The following is an 11,240-nucleotide window of genomic DNA, read 5'->3' as shown; positions in this document are numbered from 1 at the left end:
TGATACATGTATCATTTATTCCAGTTATAGAACAGATTACACCCAACACAATACAATGCACTCAGACTATTCCTGCTGGCTCTCACTGTGCCTTTTTATGCTGCACTCTCTTTGGTATTTAGTCCTGTTTTGTTGATTGGGATTGCTTTTTTTAGTCCATTTTAGCCCAAAATGGAACGTCCTCTGCCCTTATGAAGTCAATCTTTGGCTCATGTTTCTAGCGCGAGGTTTGGCCACGGGATTATTGGTGTTTATTTGCCTCATTGGCACTAAAGGGGATGGTGGGTGGTGGAGGGGACCTTCATGCACATCCCAACCAGGTTCCATCCATCATGGCTATGATGCTTTGTACATGTTAAGAGTTCCAAGTGTGCCGGGAAACCAACTCCTGTCCTGAGTTCATGACATCATCCAGAGGTGCTAAGTGAATTCCACCAAGCTTGATTCACTGGATCTAGCAAGACACACTTCGGCTGGTTTACTACAGCTGGATGAACCCAAAATACACGATTTATCTACGACTTCATTACAATAAACAGATGAAGAGATGTAAAATAACCAAATACTAGGGATGCACGATACCGGGTGCTCATGTACTCATACTACTCATAATACTCTGATACAACCTCGCCCGACACCAACGTGATCTTAACCTCTCACCATGGAGCCTAATAAGTCGCCCAGCTGCAACAATAACCTGATGAGTCATTCCACGAGAATGGTTCAAATTGGACTTTTCATATTTTTTACTAAAATGTATCATTTGTTGTATACCCCACAGCATTAAGGATATTTTTAACTATCAGAAAAACATATTTTCCCATCTCAGGCATTAGCTCTCTATCATTATTGGTCATTATTTCAAGATCTGGGCAATGTTATTCTTCAACCCCGTTATGTACAAAATGGAAGCTCTCTGAATATGATCATAAAATGCATTTCTAAAGAAATCAATATTTTCATATTAATTAGATGTCCCCCACACTAATTCACTAATTGTAAATACAAAAATTATATAAAATCTCCCTTTTTTGCTATACTAAAGCCTGAAATGTCCCTTTTCGTGAAAGGGCTCTTGTCATTTTTCATCAAAAGTGTAGTTTAACTGAAGAATTTTCACCAAAATCAATAAGCTTGTGATAGCTCTCAACATTTTAGACAGATGTCAACAAACATTAAATTACTTTTTAATGCATTTTTTAAAAATAATGTATGAAAATGTAGGTGTGACGGGGTTGAGACTAGGGTAACGGGGTTGAAGATGGTAACGGGGTTGAAGGGACAAATACAGCTTGTTTTTTTTTAACTCTCAAATTCACTGTATAGGATTTTCTATGAACATTGTATTTCATTGTTGGGTCCAGCAACAATATCCAGGCACTACTGTGTAGTCCCTATCAATTGTGATAGTGGTGCGTGTGTGTCATGGCCTGCTGAACTGGTAACCTATATGATGTTTTAAATGTTTGAGGGCAATGCTGCCCCTGGGGACGCAAAGGTTGAATGCAGACTTGCAAATGCAAATGCAAACTCCCAATCAGTTAAGTTTCACTTTCGTTTTTGGGATAAGGAGAGCACGTGGCTGGTGCTGCAGACGATTCTCATCGTTCTTTGTGCTGTGGAAAGATTTTAGTTTGTCATGGAAGCCACAGAAGGCCATATCCGTAAGTGTTTATGCTTTAATAAGTTTGGTGAGGATTGGTTGTGCATTACAATCGTTTTTATGTCATACATTGTAATAATTCTTCCATGTATGCATGTATAAGAGGCAGATTTGCTCAGCTGTTAACTTGTTAACTATGTAGCTCAGATATTGTTCTGATTCATGTTATTACATTCATTTTGAAGCGTTCTACAACACCTTTTCTCTGTTTGTATGGCTGCATTCTAAAAACCTGTATTTGTGGATATTGTGTATTGCAGTTTCACAGTCAAGATATGTTCCTCAGTAAAGGTCAGAGACAACGACACCTGTCCTGTCTGTGAGTCTTTTCTGGGCATACTTGATTGTTTGGGCTAGCTGGATAACCTACTTCAGCACAAAGAGGGAGGCCAGTATAGTGTGTGTGTGTGTGTGTGTGTGTGTGTGTGTGTGTGTGTGTTTGAATAACAACGCTTCACTCATGGCTTTGAAATCAGAGTTTAATATCAAAGAGGTCTCATCATGTATTACTAGCTTGTTTATTTGATCATCTCTACATTACATGAAATTATGATTGCAAATGCAAAAAAACATTAATTCATGAGTGCTGCCTTGAATGTCCCCACCAATGTCAAAATCAAACCTACTCAAGAACAGATAGAAATTACAGTTGAACTGAGTTTTATTAACCCAAATTACAAACAATGGCAACTAGAACAACATATAATCTATCAAAACATTGTAAACGGAATAGCTCAAATGTTAACATAATGTGGAGTCTGTGTGTGTGTCTGTCCGTCTGTCTGTGTGTGTGTGCATTTCTGTGAGTATGCATATCCTGTGTTTTCAGGCATAAGAGCCAAGCCTTGTCTGGTCAAATATACTTTTAAAGAACTCATGAGTGGTGTACTAAAAGACACCTTATGCCTGTTGCTGTACATACAATTAAACTTGTGAACTGATGAATTGATAATATTAATCAAACAGTTAATGATTTCTGTGTGTGTGTGTGTATGTATCTGTGTGTGTATGCATGTGCCTCTAGCTTCATGGACTTCAGCCTGTAAGTCGGTTCCACACCTCTTTCAATACCTCCACATGGCGCTTTGTCACAGGCTGTGGGGGTGGAATGACTTCAAGGACATCATCAAACAGGTACCAGAGGATATCATCCTGATGCGGCCAGTAGAATCGGTTTGACCCGACACGATGCATGCATTTGACCTGGACATGTGTTTCCTGTATGTTTAGAATGACGCCTGGATACAAATCATCATCATATCTGAGGATACACCATTTCCCAATCAGCTCTGGACTTTCCCATTGGATATCGTTTTCTGGATTCCCTCCACTGGCTGGCTGTGGCACAGCAGTTTTTCTCTTCTGGCCAAAACTGAAACACTGGGTGTTGAAGCACTTGCAGTTAAACTGCTTCCGGGTTGTGCACATGCAGCTGACATCACGAGATAGCAGTTCTCCTGGAGCCAGAGTAATGACCTGGTGAATTCTCATGGTGCCAGGAACTGCTGGTATCAGCTTTGGCATTTTCTCCATTGCTTCCTCAACATCTTGACTTTTCACAAAGAACAGCTTCACTGTTGTGTTTGTCTCAGTCAATGCCTTGTATAACTCTGCTGCATCTGGGATGTCACGGCCCTTTGCCACCATCATATCAGCTGCTCTTTTTAAGGCCCCCCCGACACCATCTGGTGCTCCTTTCCCGTGACTAGCCTCGAAAAAGTTCCAAGAACCAGCCTTGAATCCTCTTCTGTCCAGCTCTGTGGTGAAAAGGAAGAAGTTGCCTCGTTGTTTGTACTGAGTACAGGGGCCATCACTTAAAAAGTGCAGCACAGACACTTGTGGATGTTGGGCCTGAAGGTAATCCAGCAAAGGATGTAGGTGTTGCCATATCGCTGGAGGGCCTTTGTGTCTACTGGGGGAGATGGTGCTGAAGCACACAGGCTCTGGGTGTCTGCCAACATACAAGACACCAGTATGAAGGGTGGCCTGCTGATGTGAAGCCCCGAAGTGGACCGCCTGAATTTGGGAGCTGTATTTACAGCTGTAGTTTTCGGAAAAGTCAACATGTATCAAAGCCTCTTCCCCTGACATTTCCTTTTTCAGCTCACGGCAGAAGGCATATTGCTGCTTAATGTTAAAGTGATGCTGTTTGAATCGCTTTATGTAGCTGTGGAAGAGCTCCATGAGGTCCTCTTGTGTGCCCTCCACAGATTTCTTAAACGTCACCTTGACAGTTGCCTTTTACATAGATTACATTCAGCATGCATGTGGTAAAAGAATGTTTATCAAATATAATAATAATTCATGTAAATAATTGGATAATTTAACAACCAAAGTCTTAAAATCACAACCCCGTCACAATCTCACAACCCCGTTACAATTAAACATGTAACAGGGTTGAGTGTGACGGGGTTGTGATTTTAGCACAAAATGGCCACCGCTGTACATAGTGAATACCAGAGAGAGAGCACATGGCATGCATGAGATTCAGAATTAGCATGTATTCTTGAAATAAAAACAACTTTTTTCATAAGTAATAGTTTTCTCTCTTTTTTACATGTGACGGTGTTGAGTCATTGAGTTTGACGACCACAATACCACAAGATAAATGACCAAAATAAAGTAAAAGAAGGGAGCCACTTGCCTGTCTTTGGTGTCCTGTTGTCAAAAAGACTTGAGTGATGTCACTTCCTGGTGTACATGCTCATATGGATCATACCATTGTTTTTATGGGGGAAGAATCATTCGTGTAACGGGGTTGAGGGGTTACTCAGGTACAGAACTAAATAATGTGATTTTAATAAATAATTATCAATTCATTTTGAAAAAAAACATCACCAACAAATAAGCACAGATAGATGTTTAGGTTTATATCAAAATGTATGGACTTTTTATAGTTTTATTAGGTATATTCTAAGTATACTTTAATTGAAGGCCATGAGGGACATGAGGAAATAGGTGGTGTCAACAAAAAAAACAATACAATTTCTCATAAAAAGATAAAATTGTATTAATGTTTATTACACTGTATTAAAGGAGACATTTCAATGTATATGTAAAGTTGTTAAAATATAGATTTTTGTGACCCAGTAGATAAAATACACCTAAAGAGGAGACGGGGACTCAAAATGCACCATTTTCATGGAATGACTCAACAAACATGTTACATCTTGTTGTCAGCCAGCTGGTAATGAAAGTGAAGGGAGTTAGCCCTGGAGTTAGCAACAACTCTGCTGCTCGAGCTCAGCAACACTTAAGGTGGGTTGCCCTTTACGGTTTAGTCTTCTTTAAGTGACAAGCCGTTCCTCTGAGTCTCTTAGCTTTTTATCTTTAATATTTATTTGAACTGTGTAACTGACAGCAGGTTCACCAGTTAATTATTAATATTTATATGCAAACTCTGCTCTGTTTGTATAGGGAAAACACAACGTTGAATGTTAACATATCAGCAACAGTGTCATGTTGTATTTTTAATTTGTTACAGTCAGAGTGAGGATTTTATTTAAAATAAAATAAAAATATTGTTAGAACTGTAACGGTATTATTCAGTGCTCATGTAGTTGCTCAGTATCAGCAAGTACTGAAATTATAAATATTGTCATCTATACATAAATACGGCAGCGATCCTGTTGTTTGTCTAAATGCTTTACGTCGTCCCCGTTTAGCCTCGGCTCTTATCTCTGGAGATCTGTAGCTGTTAGCTCACAGGTGGGGAGGAGGAACATGTGGAAGTCAACAGAACCCGGAGGGAAGTGTCTGTCTGAGCTGTAATGTCACACAGCGGCCACTAGATGACAGTACAGATTTAATGACATGCCAATGTGTTGACGCCAGTGACGTTGTTAGTCCTATTTTAGGGGGGCTGGAGCTTTTTTTAATTTTTTAATTTATTTTGTCTTTAATTTCAGAATAATCTCATAGTGATGAAAGTGAATACATAGAATTTTAGGATTTTATCATCAAAGTCTATAGAAAGAATATACTTTAGAAAGAAGCACTTCTGTAAATGCCTTTTTTTTTTTTTTTTTACAGACACTGAATCCTCATTTTGCTGGAATAAATGCAGAATAAATACATACAAATACAGTTATTTGGGTAAAGTTCATATTTATGTAGTCAGATTTCGCTGTGACGTTTTTGGTTTATTCTACTGTATACTTTATGACAGAAACAGTACTGAGCAGAATCACACTGTTTGAACCAATCTACATTACTTAAAGTCCATTCTTTAGACCTGCAGCTTATCTAATGGAGAGAGGAATTAGATACGGTATCACTTTAAGACACATTTACATAATCAGGTTCTAAGCATGCAGCTTTAATGTGTCTAAAAGTTAACATGACAGTAACTCTTGCTCAACAGAAGAAGACAATGTATGTTGCTTTTAACTGGTTACTAGCTGGACTTCTTCACTGGTTGTAGTTCTAATACAGTACTAACAAGATGCTTCTCCTGGGGGCTAAGCCCCCCCCTGCCTTTAAATCCTGATGTCCCTGGTTGACGCTGATGTTTTGAATATTTACGGTTACGGTTCTGTTTCGGTACACATTTTTCAACTGCAGAAGTGCTTCTTAGCCTTGTGACTGCACTCTTAGAAATAAAAGTGCTAAGTAGAACCATATAAGGTTCTTCGGCTTGTCCTCATAGGAGAACCCTTTTTGGCTCCAGGTAGAACCTTTTATAAAGGTTCCACCTGGAACACTTTTGGAAGGTTCTACCGAGAACCCCCCATGAGAGGGGGCAGGGTGTTCCACTAAGAACCCTTTCGTTTTTCAAGGGTTTTATCTAGAACCCACAAAGGGAGTTCCACTAAGAACCCTTTTGTTTTTCAAGGGTTATGTCTAGAACCTACACAGGGAGTTCCACTAAGAACCCTTTCGTTTTTCAAGGGTTTTATCTAGAACCCACACATGGAGTTCCACTAAGAACCCTTTCGTTTTTCAAGGGTTTTATCTAGAACCCACAAAGGGAGTTCCACTAAGAACCCTTTTGTTTTTCAAGGGTTATGTCTAGAACCTACACAGGGAGTTCCACTAAGAACCCTTTCGTTTTTCAAGGGTTTTATCTAGAACCCACACATGGAGTTCCACTAAGAACCATTTCATATTTCAAGGGTTTCATCTAGAACCCACACAAGGAGTTCCACTAAGAACCCTTTCATATTTCAAGGGTTTCATCTATAACCCACACAGGGAATTCCACTAAGAACCCTTTAGTTTTTCAAGGATTTCATCTAGACCTCACACAGGGGGTTCTAAAAACATCCTTTTTCAAAGGTTTTCACAAATAACTGTCTTGTCCTCTGAGGGTTCTATAAAGAACTATTGTATTCTACAGATCAGATACGTTCATATTATATTGTGGTCATTTATCATGTTGACATTGAACAAACATTCAAAACATTTTAATGAGAAAAACATTTATTTAAAGATAGTCCAACAGAACAGGCTGTGTAGGTCCCAGGGGAGAACAGGTCAAAAGTCAGCATAGGTCCAGTGGAATCAGCAACATGACAGGCCAGACACATCATGCTGTCCTCAGTCGTGGATTTGTGTAATCTCCAGCAATGGTGACATGGCAGAAAGGGGAGACAAAAAAAGAGTTTTAGTTCAATCCAAGGTGCATTTACTGTGCGTTATTGTAAGCTATCTACAAACAATAAAATAATGCATGGTCCAATGAAAGGAATCAGAGTACATACTGTATGTAGTTATCGTGACAGTGGAACAGAATCATGAAAAAGTGAGGGAACCCCACAAAGTTTTCACATTGATTTAAATAATGTTAAAACACTTTTCAGTGTTATGTAACAAGTACTCAAAATGTTACGTATTATAACAATAATGGAAATCTCAGCAAAACCCTCTTTTTCAAGCCAATGGCACACTTCGGCTTTCGTCCAAGCTCTGTAAGTAATTTCTACAAGAAAACAAACAAACAAGCAAACAAACAAAACATAACAAGAAACAAATGCTTAGTCCACCTTTCACCATAAAAGTCCTCAGCTAGGGTCAAGCATGCTGAAATAAGATATTATATTTAGCTCACCTTGATTCTCTGAAGTTTCTCTTCTGTTCTTCTTTGTTCTGTTCTGTTCGCAGTAATCACTATTGGTACGTCACACCTGGTTTGTAGAGGGGGAAGACCAGACCATATGGTGCAATCCATGGGGCAACCAGCTCTTAACTCACACATGACAGCCACCATGGGGCCAGCTCCCAGGCCCAACACACCAAACCTCACCCTTTCCCCTGGGAGATCAAGGTTCAATTCCCGGCATCAACAAACCCTGATGTAGTAGCCCCAAAGTCAGTGTTACAATATGATTTTTGCATCAGTTAAGGCTTGGCCTCTGACATCAAAGACCTTCCTTTATCACTGAACTTATGTGCAGCTTCACAACTTGACTAAGCCAGTCAGCAGGGTACAGCAGCCATGGGATGAGTCCGATCATGGAAAAGTATGAGGAGGAGACAAATACATGAGTAAAATTGTCTGTAAAATAAGTGTTTAATATTTTTCAAATTGTCTGTCACTAATGCACACATCACCTCAGTAGGCATTAACATGGTCACTCTGCATGAACCAGGCCTTGAACTCACAACTTCAAACTGTATCTCTAGATCACGTGACTTGTAACAAACTTTCAAAAGCCTTTGTACAGTGAGTAGTATAGCTCACTTAGATGCCCCAGAAAGAGGGGTTATATCCTTGCTGTAGGGACCCAGGGTTCAATTCCCCTGGCTGCTTCTTTGCTGTGTGTCAATTTCCTCCTGAAGAAGGGAGTAGTGTAACTAAACTTTAAAAAATAAACACAATTATAGCTGCTGCGCAGCAATGGGTCGGGTCCGGACTATTTTTGGCAACTTTAGGCAATTCTGAGCAACAAACAGGAGAATAGGAAGGCAAGACAGTTGACATTGTAATGTTACACATTTTGCACCAGTTGAGGCTGAAATCCACAATTTCTGGAACCAAAGACCATTGTCTATCGCACTGAGCTAATTGGCAAATGGCAACTCAACTGTGGCTTCACAAATTGAGTAAGCCATTCACTGTCGCGCAGGCAGATTTGAAACCACTGTAAAAAAAAAAAAATCTGTTTTTGGGATAAAAATTATTTTTGTCAAACATCATCTACCATGACTCTAAAATTTTGTACATTTGTTTCACAAAGACTAGAAGGTATTTTGATGTATTACCATTATCACCCTTGCTGGGGCTTGAACCCACATTGTCTGGCATCAAGAACCAGCTCCTAGCAAACTGAGCTAATTGTCTGGGAGTGCATTCAGCAAGGTGTAATACATCTGTCAACATGGGAATTGAACCTGTGACCTAAAAGCAGAAGTCACACATTGTACAGACAGAGCTAAACAGACACATGACCAGCTCTCTCTGTCTGACCACTGACATGAAGGAACTGTCAACCTGGCTGTGTGGCGAGTCAGAGGAGTCCCTGATCTACACATTCTGCTGGATAGCTCAGTGGGTAATGGTACAGACTTTAGATTTGGAGGGTGGGGGTTAAAATCCCAGTCACAGCTAATCTTTGCCTGGGTCAACAAGATTGGCTGATGAAGGTCTTGCTTTCTTATAATTAATGGTTGTGAAAATAAATTGGTAACAGAACATTTTCAGGACTGCCATTATTTGTATGTCTGATCAGAATGTGTAAGGTGATAGACTAGTATGGTGGACCTGATGACTCCACCCAGCTAGCAGGTTAGCTCGGTCACTACTGCCAGTGACTTTAGACTGGGTGGCAGGTGTTCAAATCCCAAGATGGGCAATTATGTTGCAGATTGATCAACAGGATCTGGAGAAGAAGAAAAAAAAAAATGGATATGAAAATATTTCTATCAGTAGTCACAAGGAATTGTATTTTGCACCATTATTGGTAAGTGTTATCAGGAAGTATGTCCCTGGTGACACAGGATCCATGCTTCCAACAATCCCTGAAGAACTCTTTCTTCCAAAAACGGTTCTCTGGATCAAAATAGTTCTTACTGGAACCCTTAGCGTGACCAAGAACCCTTTTAAAACCTTTTATTCAGGAACGGGGTTTTAAAGGGTTCTCTCGATCAAAATGGTTCTTACTGGAACCATTAGTGTTACCAAGAACCCTTGAAAAACCCTTTCTTCGGGAAAGGGTTTTTCAGAAGCAAATGGTTCCAGGTAGAACCTCAGCCCTTGTAACAGAACCCTATTGGAACCCTTATTTCTAAGAGTGTGGTATAGCATAAAATTCAAAAGTAAATGTGTCATGGATGTACTCGGAATGAAGGAGTTATGGACCCAAATGCAGTTAAAAAAAGGTTTATTTAAATAATAAGCTCACAAAAATGACTACAGATTGGTGTGGAAACATTGCTTGGGAGGCTGGGCAAGAGAGCGACCAAGCAGGCTGCTGAGACTCTGGACGGGCCTCCGTCTGGACTGGTGACGGACGGGCCTCCGCCTTGACTGGTGATGGAGGGGCCTCCGTCTGGACTGGTGATGGAGGGGCCTCCATCTGGACTGGTGACGGACGAGCCATTATCTGGATTGTTGACAAACGGACCCCCATCAGGACAGGTGCAGGTGATGGATGGACCCACATCGGTACAGGACCAGGCAACAGACGGACCTCCGTCGGTACCGGACCAGGGGACGGACGGATCCCATCAGGCTGCGTGACGCTGGTGACGGATGGACCCCTTTAGAAAAGGAGACGAGCGGACCCCCCTCGGGACAGGAACGGGCTTGGTGTCAGCCAGGCCCTTCGACACCGGAACAAGCTTTGTGTCAGCCGGGACCCCCGACCCCGGAACAGGCTGGGTGTCATTGGGCCGTTTTAGGAAGTCTTGCTTCCCAGGGCTGTGCCTTCTCCTGCGAGAGGGCTGCCAAGTGGCGGCTAGCCAGCTGGATGCTCCTTGGCCCTCCCCGTGCCAGGCAAGTTCCCAGGAACAGGTTGCTTGCCTGGGGTAGGATGGGGATCAGGAGTAGCCGGGAAGTCCTTGGCCCAGGCAGGCAATGAGCACCACACCCATGTGTAAGGTGAAAAAAGGTTAAGTAAATAAATATTGAATACATAGTAACAAAATACTAAAGTATATTTTATGATCTTAGCTACAAAGTTAATAATTTAATCAGATAAATAGTATAAGCATTAATATTTCATTTTTATTATTAGTTTATTCTATATGTGTGATATGTTAAAATAGATGTTCTGTCACTTTCAACAAGTGCCGTTGTGCCAGCCAATCAGAAAGGCTGAAGCACTTGCCATGCGTGAAATCTCAGACTCGAGGCGATGGTTGAGAAGTGAAGACACTAGTTCGATTTACCAGTGAGCAAACCAGTGAGAATATTCGAGAATATTGTAAGCCTTTATTTTCCGTTTGAAAGTGTTTTATGTTATAACTACATCTACAGAGGCCTTGGCGACTAAACCATTGCAGCGTATCCAGTGTCATGACTATGGGTTTTGTCGTTTTGGTTTCTGGGGTTTTTGTAGTCATTCTGTCTTGTCTTGTTGCTTGTTTTTTTTGTCTTGTCCATGTCATGACTGTGGGTTTTTGTAGTGTTGGTTTC

General features: G+C 40.8%; 1 long non-coding RNA gene across 1 annotated transcript; it reads left to right on the top strand.

Annotated features, from left to right (window-relative positions):
* The first annotated feature begins 109 nt into the window (after positions 1–109).
* LOC311031964 lies at positions 110–4,031 on the top strand. Its single transcript, XR_014599123.1, has 4 exons — positions 110–1,664; positions 1,924–1,982; positions 2,688–2,797; positions 2,894–4,031. It is a non-coding gene; the product is annotated as an uncharacterized lncRNA (long non-coding RNA).
* Positions 4,032–11,240: the final 7,209 nt, after the last annotated feature.

The sequence above is a fragment of the Eutrigla gurnardus genome (assembly GCF_963514095.1).
Source record: "Eutrigla gurnardus genome assembly, chromosome: 21".
Lineage (NCBI taxonomy): Eukaryota > Metazoa > Chordata > Actinopteri > Perciformes > Triglidae > Eutrigla > Eutrigla gurnardus.
The sequence above is the reverse complement of the archived record's forward strand: the minus strand, read 5'-3'. Positions and strand labels throughout refer to the sequence as shown.